The 12,229-nt window shown below is 36.8% G+C and overlaps 1 protein-coding gene across 1 annotated transcript in view; it reads right to left on the bottom strand.

Moving 5' to 3' along the window:
- XKR4 (XK related 4) overlaps positions 1-12,229 on the bottom strand; it is a 427,274-nt gene that overhangs the window by 77,876 nt on the left and 337,169 nt on the right. The gene's annotated exons all lie outside the window — the stretch shown is intronic.

Here is a 12,229-nt window from a genome sequence, read left to right as displayed (position 1 = left end):
TGTTTATTTGTATACATGGCTGTCTTGGTTGGTTCACCATGGTTCTTTACGATGCTAGGAATAGACATAATGCACAAAATGTGGCTTCTAGCTTCATCTCTGCTCTATGAAGCAAAGCATCAGCCAACCAGGTTGACTACTGCATTTTAATTGATTATTGTTATGTAGGGCATGTGGGAGATCTTTAGTGGGAGAGATGAATAGTGGGCAGGAAACCAGAAAACCAAGGATTATAATAACCTTACTAAAGAGTAGAAATGCACTAAGAGAAAAATAAATAAAATGTGCTAGTTAGCAAACTCCACCTGCAGCCTCTTCCCCAAACCACATTTTCCTCACTGATTAAACCCATCTCACTTATGAGCTAGACATTACGCAGATGTGCAGATTTTGGCTTAATTAATCAAAATCCAGTAGCATGGGTTTGCCTGGATTCATTTTGATTGCAAAATCCCTTCAATCAGTGACTTGTAAAAGAAATGTTCAGATTTTCAAGACTAAATTTTGTTTTTCACAAAACGTTTTTCATTTCATTGATTGGTACTTGTGCACACCGCATCTTGTTCTCTGGCTAGAAGTCCAGGTGTATGGGAAGAAGACGGCTTTATTGAGTCACTGTTTTCCAGAGCAGTGACTATTTTATGTGAATAAAATGAAGTTTAATAAATTGCCAGGCTTATGAATAGAAACTTATAAAGCAGAGAAGAGGAAATCGATTCCTGGCAACCTAAAAATATACCAAAGAAAGAAAGAAACTGCAAAATTGTACAAGCTTGGCTGTTCCCACTTTTGCTGTTCTTTTTAGCAAACTTGACAGGCAGTTTGCTTGCCAGCAAGCTTTGTAACTGGGGCTGACTCAATCTTGGGAGTGAGGGTGGGGGCTCGGTGTCATTCACTCGCCAACTGACATCGTATCAAAGTATTTGACAGGCACAATTTACTGTGAGAGGTTAATGTTACCTTTTTTTAAAATGAATAGTTTAATAAACCAAGGATCAAAACTGACTTAAAGAAGTCTCAAATTCCCCAGTCTCAGACTCCTAATTCTTCAGCTAGAAAGAAAAGGAGCTTATAGGCTGTCCCTTAAAATTCTACAGGTTAGAAAAGACAGTATTCTAAAAATGAAGTTATCAAGAAAAAATGTCTTGCCTGAATTTTATTGCAGTCTTTAACAGAACTGCTGGTGATTAGCGGTTTCTTTTCTGTGAAGGGAGGACTACAGGGCTTTTATATAGTAGTGGACAGATATCATTTCATGGTACTCCACAAACTTTTAATGAAAGAATAATGATAATAGTAGATACTGATACTAACATAGCTGTACAGAACAGTGTAAAAGAATCAAAGGACTTGTTGAATGGAAACTTTACTTCCACCCCTGTTTTTATGTGGGGTCTTCCCTTTCTTTCTTGGCCAACCTTTTTGAAAGGCTCGTCTGTGTGTGTTATCTTCCCTTTCTCCCCTCTCAGGTATAATAAGAGCCCTAGGGTCCATCTGCCCTCTGTGATCTCAACCTTGGAATGATGCACGGATTTGGCTCTCACTTTCTATCTAATTCATTAAGAAGTCATATCCTCTTTTCAGTCTTGCCACATAGAATGGTTCCTAATATTCTTTTGTGTTCACCTACCTTTTAATTATCAGCAATTCCTAGAGTTGGCTTTGATTCTTTCTCGGCTGACAGATCATAAAGGTCCTATCCAGATCACTGGATCATATAGGTCTAGATTTGTGTATTTTTACTATTAGTTGCTTCATTCCTTTTTTTTTTTCTCCCAATCAGGTAGGCTATACCATCATTTCAAAAAAATTGGGTGAAAGATAGGACTAAGTTACTTCTCTGGGGTTAATGAATTTTTCCCTATCCAATTTTTCTAAACAGAGGGATTGAAGTTTTTGACAATAAGCATACGGTTGAGGCAGGCACCATTGCTCTTCTGTAAGGGTTTGCTCTTTGAAGATTCACTGTCTTTCACTCTGTAAATGTCCATTGACCTAAGTGGTTGTTTCCTTGGATAATTGCAGGATAATTCTTTCAGAAGATACTGTCTGGCAAAAGTTTTGCTTGTCATTGAGTAGGTATTTGTCTGATGGTGAAAACATAAAGCCACTGTCCCCTAAACTTTATTGGGCAAGCTGGTCACAATGGAACTACTACTGATCCCCTCTTGAAACTGGTCACTTAGCCAGGCACAGTGGCTCACGCCTCTCATCCCAGCACTTTGGGAGGCCGAGGCGGGCAGATCTCCTGAGCTCAGGAGTTCGAGACCAGCCTGGGCAACATGATGAAACCTCATCTCTACTAAAATACAACAACAAAAAAATTGGCCAGACCTGGTGGTGTGCACCTGTAATCCCAGCTACTGGGGAGGCTGAGGCAGGAGAATCACTTGAGCCCCGGAGATGGAGGTTGCAGTGAGCTGAGATTGCACAACTACACTTCAGCTTGGGCTACAAAGTGAGATTCCACCTCAAAAAAAAAAAAAAAAAAAAAGAAAAGAAAAGAAATCAGTCAGTTGAAAGTTTTTGATTCATCTCCCAGTGCCAAAACCCTGGCAGAATGGCTGTGTCTGCTGAGAGGTTGAGCCGCTGTTATGCACATTGTAACATGTGGATAAAAGTTCCAAGGTTAACTTGCACTGGGCCAGGTACCTCCACGTGATGATTGTGTTGAACTTTCAGCATAACTTTTTTCTGCCTTCCTGGGAATAAAGCTATAGTTTCAGGGTGGGGGTTGAGCCAAGTATCGGGGTGGAGTGAGGTAGGAGGACGAAGTGCAGCAGCACGGAGGCTGCAGGTTGGGAATGGTAATCTCTCACTGGCTCAGTCCATCAGTCAGCCCTTCGGACAGAAATGGCTCAGAGCTCCAGACAGCCAAGGAGATTTTTCTTTGGAAGATTCTCAGAAGCATACAGTCGGAGGCCTTTTCTGTTAGATTTGGCTTAGGCAGCTGGCATTGCTGACAGCATGGCAGACTATTTAGCAAGGTTTGGTATTGAACACCTGTGTACATGAATAACAATGCCTGAAATAACATTGTTGCTACTCTTACTGTGATAACAGTTACTCTTACAATTGTTTTTCTCATTATCTCAAAGGCTTTTTGTGTGTGGTGGAGGAGGGACAGATTGTATCTTCTGATTTGACTAGGGGCAATGGTGGCCAATCAGCAGGCTAAGTGGGAAGTATCCCACCCTAATCTCCCGCCCTAGATAGCACATGCTCTGAGGAGCCACTTTTATCTGTTCATGGTTTAAAAACTTACCCTGCAGACATAATTTCAGGCCAGAAAGTTTAAACTCTGATTTCCAGGGCCTTTTCTCTTAGGGAGAAAATATTTTGCAAGTTTTCCTTAGTTCAGGAAAGTGCTCATATTAACGGGGCAGACATATTCATATAGTCAGTTTATATAAAATTAAATACATATAAAATAATCAGAGTATAGTGCCCTTCTGTGATTTGCCTCTCCCACCCAACATTGTGTTTTAAACATTCATACATGTGGCCGGGCACGGTGGCTCACGCCTGTAATCCCAGCACTTTGGGAGGCACAGGCAGGCAGATCACGAGGTCAGGAGATCGAGACCATCCTGGCTAACACAGTGAAACCCTGTCTCTACTAAAAATACAAAGAATTAGCTGTGTGTGGTGGCGGGTGCCTGTAGTCCCAGTTACTGGGGAGTCTGAGGCAGGAGAATGGCGTGAACCTGGGAGGCGGAGCTTGTAGTGAGCCGAGATTGTGCCACTGCACTCCAGCCTGGGCGACAGAGCGAGACTCCATCTCAAAAAAAAAAAAAAAAAAAAAAAAAAAAGACAAAAAACCCCAAAAACCATTCATACATGTGAATATAGCTGTGGTTTATTCATTTTCATGGCAGTATAGGATTTCATGATATGACTATACCACAGTTTTTTTTTCCTTTTTATAGTCAATGGACATCTAGGTTGTTTTGCCATAATTACAGATAATGCTGCTATGAATCATCTTGTACTTATATAGTGATATGTATGTAAGAATTCTCTAGTGCATATGCATAAAAGTAGAATGGCTGAGTTTTGGGGCTGTGTATATTAAACTTTAATGGATGATGCCAAATTATTTTCTAAAGTGATAGTACATAAAATACATACAGTAACATGCATTCCCATTAGCAGTACACAAGAGTCCCTGTCACTCCTCATACTAATCAACACTTGGCATTGTGCAACTTTTAAATTTTCAACTTGCTGAAAATGATTTTGATACATATTTCTATGGTTGCTAAAATGTTTGAGCACATTTTTGCAAAGTTTTTTAGTAATTTGTATTTCCTCTTCTGTGAAATGCCCAAATCATTTGCCTTTTTAGTTGATTATTAAAACTTCTTTACATATTCTGGATATTAATCCTTTGCCAATTATACTTCCTGGAAATATCTACTGTTTATCTACTTCTCTTTCCCATTTTGTGAAGTCTTTTGATGAAAGAAAAAGTACTCATTTTTAATGTAGTTGAATTTATTAATAACTCTCTGTATGGTTTTCATTTTCTGTAATTTTAAGAGAAATTAATCCATATCCTGAGTTCACTTCCTATACTTTCTCTTAATGGTTTTATTTTGCTTTTCATATTTTATTTCTTCATTCATCTGAAATTACTTTTATTTTGTGCTATGAGGCAGGAGTCCTTTTTTTTGGAGACAGTCTACTCTGTTGCCCAGGTTGGAGTACAGTGGTGTCATCTCAGCTCACTGCAACCTCCACCTCCCAGGTTCAAGTGATTCTTGTGCCTCAGCCTCCCGAGTAGCTGGGACTACAGGTGCGTGCCATTATGCCTGGATAATTTTCGTATTTTTGGTAGAGACAGGGTATTGCCATGTTGGCCAAGCTGGTCTAAAATTCCTGAGCTCAAGTCATCTACCCTCCTCGGCTTCCCAAAGTGTTGGAATTACAGGCATGAGCCCCTGTGCCTGGCCCATTTTGATTTTCAATATACATATATTTAATCCTCAAATCACAAAGGATTCTTCTTTCTTGTGGATATGAAGTACCAATTCTGTCATATATTAAGTATTCATATATGCATGGGTCCATTCCTTGGCTGTTTTATTTCATTAATCCCTTCCTGTATACTTGCTGCATTGCTTCATCATTTTAGTTACCAGAATTTTATATTAGTCTTCATGCCTGGCTGTGTCTTGACTATTCTTGAGTGTTCTATATAAATTTCAGAGCTAGCTAGTTATATATACAGAATCCAGTAGGAAGTTTGATTAGAATTATATAATACCTATTTATCACCATGAGGATAAGTAACATCTTCACAATATCTTCTTTTCACATGTATTTCTCTCCACTTATTATGTCTTCTAATGTTTCTGATTAAATTCTTAATTTTTAGATAAAACTCCTACACATCTTTTAGATCTGTTTTGAGATATGATACATTTTTTGCTACTTTGGATATATTATTTCTTTTTGAGAACTTCATTGTCTATTATTTCTGGTGGGAAATATAATTGAATTTTGCATGTTGCACTTGTATTCATCAATTTAATGAACTATGAATAACTAATATTTTCCCCAGACTTTCTGTTTTATTTTATCTTATTTTATTTTATTTTATTTTATTTTTTTGAGATGGAGTCTCGCTCTGTCACCAGGCTGGAGTGCAGTGGCACAATCTCGGCTCACTGAAACCTCCACCTCCCGGGTTCAAGTGATTCCCCTGCTTCAGCCTCCTGAGTAGCTGGGACTACAGGCACACACCACCATGCCTGACTAATTTTTTTGTATTTTAGAAGAGATGGAGTTTCACCTTGTTGGTCAGGATGGTCTTGATCTCCTGACCTCGTGATCCGTCTGCCTCTGCCTCCCAAAGTTCTGGGCTTACAGGTATGAGCCACTGCTCCCCGCCTTCGTTTTTTCTTTTTTTTTTTTTTTTTAAATGTAACTGATTATAAATCTTCAAACAAACAGTATTGTTTCTTCCTAATCCCTATGTGTCTTCCTGTTAAGGATTTTTTAGACAACCTCAATCATTGAACAGGACCTTTGTTGTGGAATTAAAAAAAAAAAATCACTCATGGTTGTAGAAATTTATCAGAAGTTTTTCTGCATCTATTGAGATGTGCCTCCATTAATTTGTTAATGTGGTATATTATATAGTAATATATATTCAAATGTATTAACCTGATACTGGCCTTTGGCTCTTATTGTATACTGCAGTATTCAGTTTATTAATATTTATTTATAATTTCTGTGTCCATGTTCATAAGAAACATGTCTTGTAATGTTTTTCTCAGAATTTCTTTGCTATTTTATATGTCAGTGTTATACTAGCATGATAAATTAGTTGTGTAATATTCACTTTCTTACCTATAGTTTGTTAAAGATTATAGAATTCACTTGTAAAACCAAATGAGACTGATGTCTCTTTAGAAAGATTTGAATGTAGTGATTAATGTTCTTGTGATTATGGAACATTTAGACTTTCCATTCCCCTTTTTTATTGAGATATATTTTATTTACCATTAAATTCACCTATTTAAAGTGTACAATTCAGTGTTGTCCAACCATTCCCCCATCTAATTCCAGAACGTTTTCATCACCCCCCTCCTCCCGCCAAAAAACCCCACACATTTCTATTAGCAGCCACTCCCCATGCCTCTTTCTCTCCAGCCCATTATAACCACTAATCTACCTTCTGTGTCTTGGATTTTCCTATTCTGGACAATTCACATAAATGGAATCATATAACATTTGCTATTTTGTGTCTGGTTTCTTTCACTTAGCATGATATTTTCATGGTTTATCCATGTAGCATTTATCAGTACTTCATTCCTTTCTAAGGCTAAGTAATATTTTGTTGCATGGCTATACTATGTTTGATTCACTCACTCATCAATCTACAGATGCTTGGATCTTTTCTATTTTTGGCTGTTATGAGTAATGCACTTTAATGTACAAATTTTTCTGAAATGTATATGTTCAAATCTCTTGGGCATATATCTAGGAATGGGGCTCATGTGGTGCCTCTGTGTTTAACTTTTTGACGAACTGTGTTTCAAACTGTATTCCAAAATGGCTGTACCAGGTGACACTCCCAGCATTAATATTTGATGGTTCCAATGTGTTCACATCCTTCTCAACACTTGTTAGTGTCTATCTTTTTGGTCTTCGCCATCCTACTGAGTATAAAGTGGTATTTATTTCTTTTTGAATCAGCTTTTGTAATACGTATCTTTCCAGAACTTTGTCTAATTCAACCAAGTTTTCAAATTTTTAGGCAGAAAATTATTAGTAATATCTTTTCTTCAGCAAATATATTAATGCCCCTTTTTATTTCTTTTTAAAATTTGTGCTTTCCTCTTAAATTTTTGATCATCATTGTTAGGTATTTGTCGATTTGTTATTATTTTCAAAGAAAAAAATTTTGTTAATATTTTGTATTGTGTTTTTCTATTTTACTTATTTCTGTTTTCATAATTATAATCTCTTTTTTCAAAAAATTTTTTGGGCTTACTATTTTCTATTTTAACTTCCTAATTTGATACCAAACTCACTAACTTTGAGTCTTTCTTCTTTTTCCAACATATTATTTTTAAACTTATAATTTTCTTTTAAACACTGTTTTAGCAGTGTTTAGTTACTCGTAAGTAATACTTACTCATAAGTAATAATATATAATGCTTTTATTATTATTTCACCCAAATAATTTTTCAAGTTACATTATGCTCTATACTTCAATTCATGATTTCTGTTTATTTGTGTTGAGAATTCTACCTTTTAACTGACCAACCCTCTTGCTTTCTGCTCTTCTAGTCATCGTTATATATTTTTTAATTAATTTATAACATCAGAATGTTGTAGTCAAAGAAATGTATCGTGTGAAACCAACTCTGAAATATATTGAGACTTGGTTTAGGGTCCAGAATTTGGTTTGTTGTCATAAATGATCCATGCACTACTCTAGAATAACATGTATTATCAAGTCGAGTGCAATGTTCCCCATGTGCCCATTATTAGATCAAGCTTAAAAAATGCATTTTTAAAATATTCTACATACTTCCTCATTTTTGTCTACTTAATCTATTATTTAATGAGAGCTGTGTTAAAATCTGTCAATTTCTCCTTACATTTCTGAAAATCTTTGCCTTTTATATTTGTTGGTATATTATTAAATGTCTACAAGTTTAGAACTATTGTATTTTCCTGGTGATTTATTTATTTTTCGTTGTAATTACCTTCTATCACTGGCAATGTGCTGTACTTTTTTTTTTATGTTTTTTCTTTTTTTTATTATTATTATACTTTAAGTTCTAGGGTACATGTGCACAACGTGCAAGTTTGTTGCATATGTATACATGTGCCATGTTGGTGTGCTGTACCCATTAACTCGTCATTTATATTAGGTATATCTCCTAATGCTATCCCTCCCCTCTCCTCCCCACAATAGGACCCAGTGTGTGATGATCCCCTTCCTGTGTCCAGGTGATCTCATTGTTCAATTCCCACCTATGAGTGAGAACATGCAGCATTTGGTTTTCTGTTCTTGCAATAGTTTGCTGAGATGATGGTTTCCAGCTGCATCCATGTCCCTACAAAGGACATGAACTTATCCTTTTTTATGGCTGCATAGTATTCCATGGTGCATATGTGCCACATTTTCTTAATCCAGTCTGTCACTGATGGACATTTGGGTTGATTCCAAGACTTTGCTATTGTGAATGGTGCCACAATAAACATACATGTATATGTGTCTTCATAGCAGCATGACTTATAATCCTTTGGGTATGTCCCCAGTAATGGGATGGCTGGGTCATTTATGTTTTTTCTTGAGACAGGGTCTCACTCTGTCACCCAGGCTGGAGTGCAGTAGTCCAATCACAGGTCACTGCAGCCTCGACCTCCCAAGCTTAAGTGATCCTCCCACCTCAGCTTCCAGAGTAGCTAGGACTACAGGAATGCATCACCATGCCTGGCTAACTTTAAACTTTTTTTTTTTTTTGGTAGAGATGAGGTCTCATTGTGTTGTTGCCCAGGCTGGTATCAAGCTCCCGGGCTCAAGCAATCTTCTTGCCACAGCCTCCCAAAGTATTGGGATTACAGGCATGAGCCAACGTGACCAGCTATGTTGTATTGACAGCTTCTATTTATTCCTGACACTAGAATAATCATACCAGCTATCTTTTTTTAATCATATTTTTACCTTTTAGTCTTTTTGAATCCTTATGTTTTAGGAGTATTATTTTTGTTATCACAGATGTAGAAAGAGTCTAATTGCTTTCATGTTTTAGTTGTGATTACAGTTCCTTTACAATCATTGTTATTTTCAATATATTTACACATAATTTATGTTTTATATTTGCCCACTCTTTTGGGCTCTTGTTTTCTGCTCTTCTTATCATCATTTTGATTGATTAATATATCCTTCATTCCATTTTTCTTGCTGCTAGTTTGGAAGTTACACACTCTATTTGTATTCTTTTAGAGATTATCTTAGAAATTTTAATGTGCATATTTAACCTAAGGTCTAAATCAGAATATTTGCCCACCTCCCAAATAATTCCCACATCATAACTCCTTTTAAGTCTGATGATTCCATCCAGATTAATGTGCTATTATTTTTGGAGGAATTTATATCTATCTTAAATTCTAACTCCCCCTAAGTTAGACTTTTAAAAATTGTTTTAATACCACTACTGTTTGCTTAGATTTACCTACACAGTAATCTTCTCTTATCCCTGCCCTCACTGAATTCCTTCTTGTATCTTCTACCTTTTTTATAGAATCATTCTACCTGGAGTTCAATATATTTTATGTTTCTTTAGTAAAGATCTGTTAATACCAAATTTTCTGTTCTGTTTTATGAAAATATATTTCACTCTTGTAACTAAAACATACTTTTTTTCTGGATACACACTTCTAGGCTGAGAGTTTTTTTAAATCCCTCCATACTTTGAAGATACTACTTTGACATCATCTAACTTCCATTTCTGTTCTTGAGATCCTAGCTGTTAGTAACAAAACTCATTTCTTCGTAAAAATCTGGCTTCGTCCTTCTCTGCACCCTATAGCTCCTTATATTCCTCTATTTATCTTTGTTTTGTTTTTTTTTGGTGTCCTGCAGCTTCATGCTGTTGTGTATACTTAAGGATTCACTTCCATTTATTCTTGTTAAGATTAATTAGGCTTCTTGAATATGAAGATAGACATCTTTAATCAACTCTAAAAAATGCTTTGCTATTACCTTTTCAAATATAGCCTATCTCTAATTTCCTTTATTTTATTTTTCTGGAAGTACAATTAAATATATGTTAACCCTTTTTACTCTATCATCTATGTGTTTTAACATTAAAAAAATTTATATGTCTTTGTCTCTTTGTGTTGCATTTCTTCAGATTTCTCTTCCACTTTACCTATTACTTCTTTGGCTATATCTAATCTGCTGTTTGATCTACACAAGCAAATTTTATTTTAGTTTTTCAATGTTTTGCTTTCAGAAATTGTATTTGTTCCTACTCTACCTGATTGTCTCTTATTCCTGAACCATGCTTTCACTTCTTTGAAAATATTTAAAATACTTATTTTATATTTGAATCTAATAGATCCAGTATCTGCTGACTTTGCCAATTTGTTGCTGAGGTCTTCTGCCTCTCACTCATGGTGGTCTGCTCCCTTATGTGTTTAGAGAATTTTGATTGGGAGGGAGTTCATGTTCTTTGGGACTTTACACGTGAGCATTATTTGAGGCATGGATTTAATGTGCATTTTTCAGAGAGTATTTGTTTGTTTCTGATTGGTGCTTGGGGATAAAAATCAACCCATGGTACATTCAATTATATTTTTAGCTCGAGGATTCTAAGGTCACACAAGTAATGTGAATTTAAGACACACGTCCATGTCAGAGTGAGCAGGTAGTTGGAAATTCTCACAAGAAACATTTTAATCTTATTTACTTCTCTACTGAGTCAAGGCTGAATCACGCAAGGTCCCTATGCAAGACTATTTCCTTCATTTCCCACCCCTCACCCCCATCCTAGTTTTGCCACACTTTGAGGTTCTGGCTTTATGTGGATATTTCAGATTGGTGTCCTGCACTACTTGGGCTCATTAAAACTCAGTTTCTCTGTCAATAGAAATGAGCAGATGCTCTCCAAGTAAAAGCTAGCGTCATACTTGTTGCTCTGGATAATGCTTTCCTGTTGTTTATAGCCTCTCTTGTCCTTATATTCCTGCCAACTCACCTATGTCTCAATATTTTAAGATATATTTTATATAATGTTTTATGAGTTTTTATACCAGAGGGTTTTCTTTCTTTATATAGTAAGCCATATTGTCAGGTATAGAAGATCACCAATTTCTTCTTTAAATTGACTTAGGCAGGCTCATTTCTTGGCATCTTCTTTTATAAGTCTCTCTCTCTCTTTTTTTTTTTTCCGAGATGGAGTCTTGCTCTGTCACCCAGGCTGGAGTGCAGTGGCACACTCTCGGCTCACTGCTACCTCCACCTCCCAGGTTGAAAATTCTGCCTCAGCCTCCCGAGTAGCTGGGATTACAGGTGCCCACCTCCATGCCTAGCTAATTTTTGTATTTTTTTTTAGTAGAGACAGGGTTTCACCATGTTGGCCAGGCTGGTTTTGAACTCCTGACCTTGTGATCTGCCCTCCTCAGCTTCCCAAAGTGCTGGGATTACAGGCATGAGCCACTGCAATCCTCTCTTTGTGTTTTGCCTCTTATTTACATATTTTGGTAACCTTCAGGCCAGGAAGAAGACTACTGTGAGTCATTATTCCTGAGCATGCAAGGCTATTTCAGTGCATTGCTCTAGGTGTTCCCCTTTGAATTGAATTGGGACTTAGTTAACTTTCTTAAACCTGGTAATATGTCTCTAGAGCCCTGCTCACTGAGTCATTCTCAAGCCACCTTCTCTTGTTCTTGCAGGGACTCTGGCTATTACATCTTCTTTCATGATTGCATCCAGAACCTTTTCAGTTTTAATCTATTCTTCTTGTTTCTGCCTGCTCCTAGTTTCTTTCCTCCTCCTTCCTCCTCCTGCTCCTCCTCCTCCTCCTCCTCCTTCTTCTTCTTCTTCTTCTTCTTCTTCTTCTTTGTTTGTTTGTTTGTTTGTTTGGAGGACCTGCAGAGGCCCTACCTCCCTTGAAAGGTTGCAGCTGGAGTCTCACCCAATTTCCTAGTTTCTTTAAAAGATGGCCATGATTCTTTACACTGCTGCTTTGTCTGCTTA

Source organism: Chlorocebus sabaeus, chromosome 8, assembly GCF_047675955.1.
Source record: "Chlorocebus sabaeus isolate Y175 chromosome 8, mChlSab1.0.hap1, whole genome shotgun sequence".
Classification (NCBI taxonomy): Eukaryota; Metazoa; Chordata; class Mammalia; order Primates; family Cercopithecidae; genus Chlorocebus; species Chlorocebus sabaeus.
This window is presented reverse-complemented; position numbering and strand designations above follow the sequence as displayed.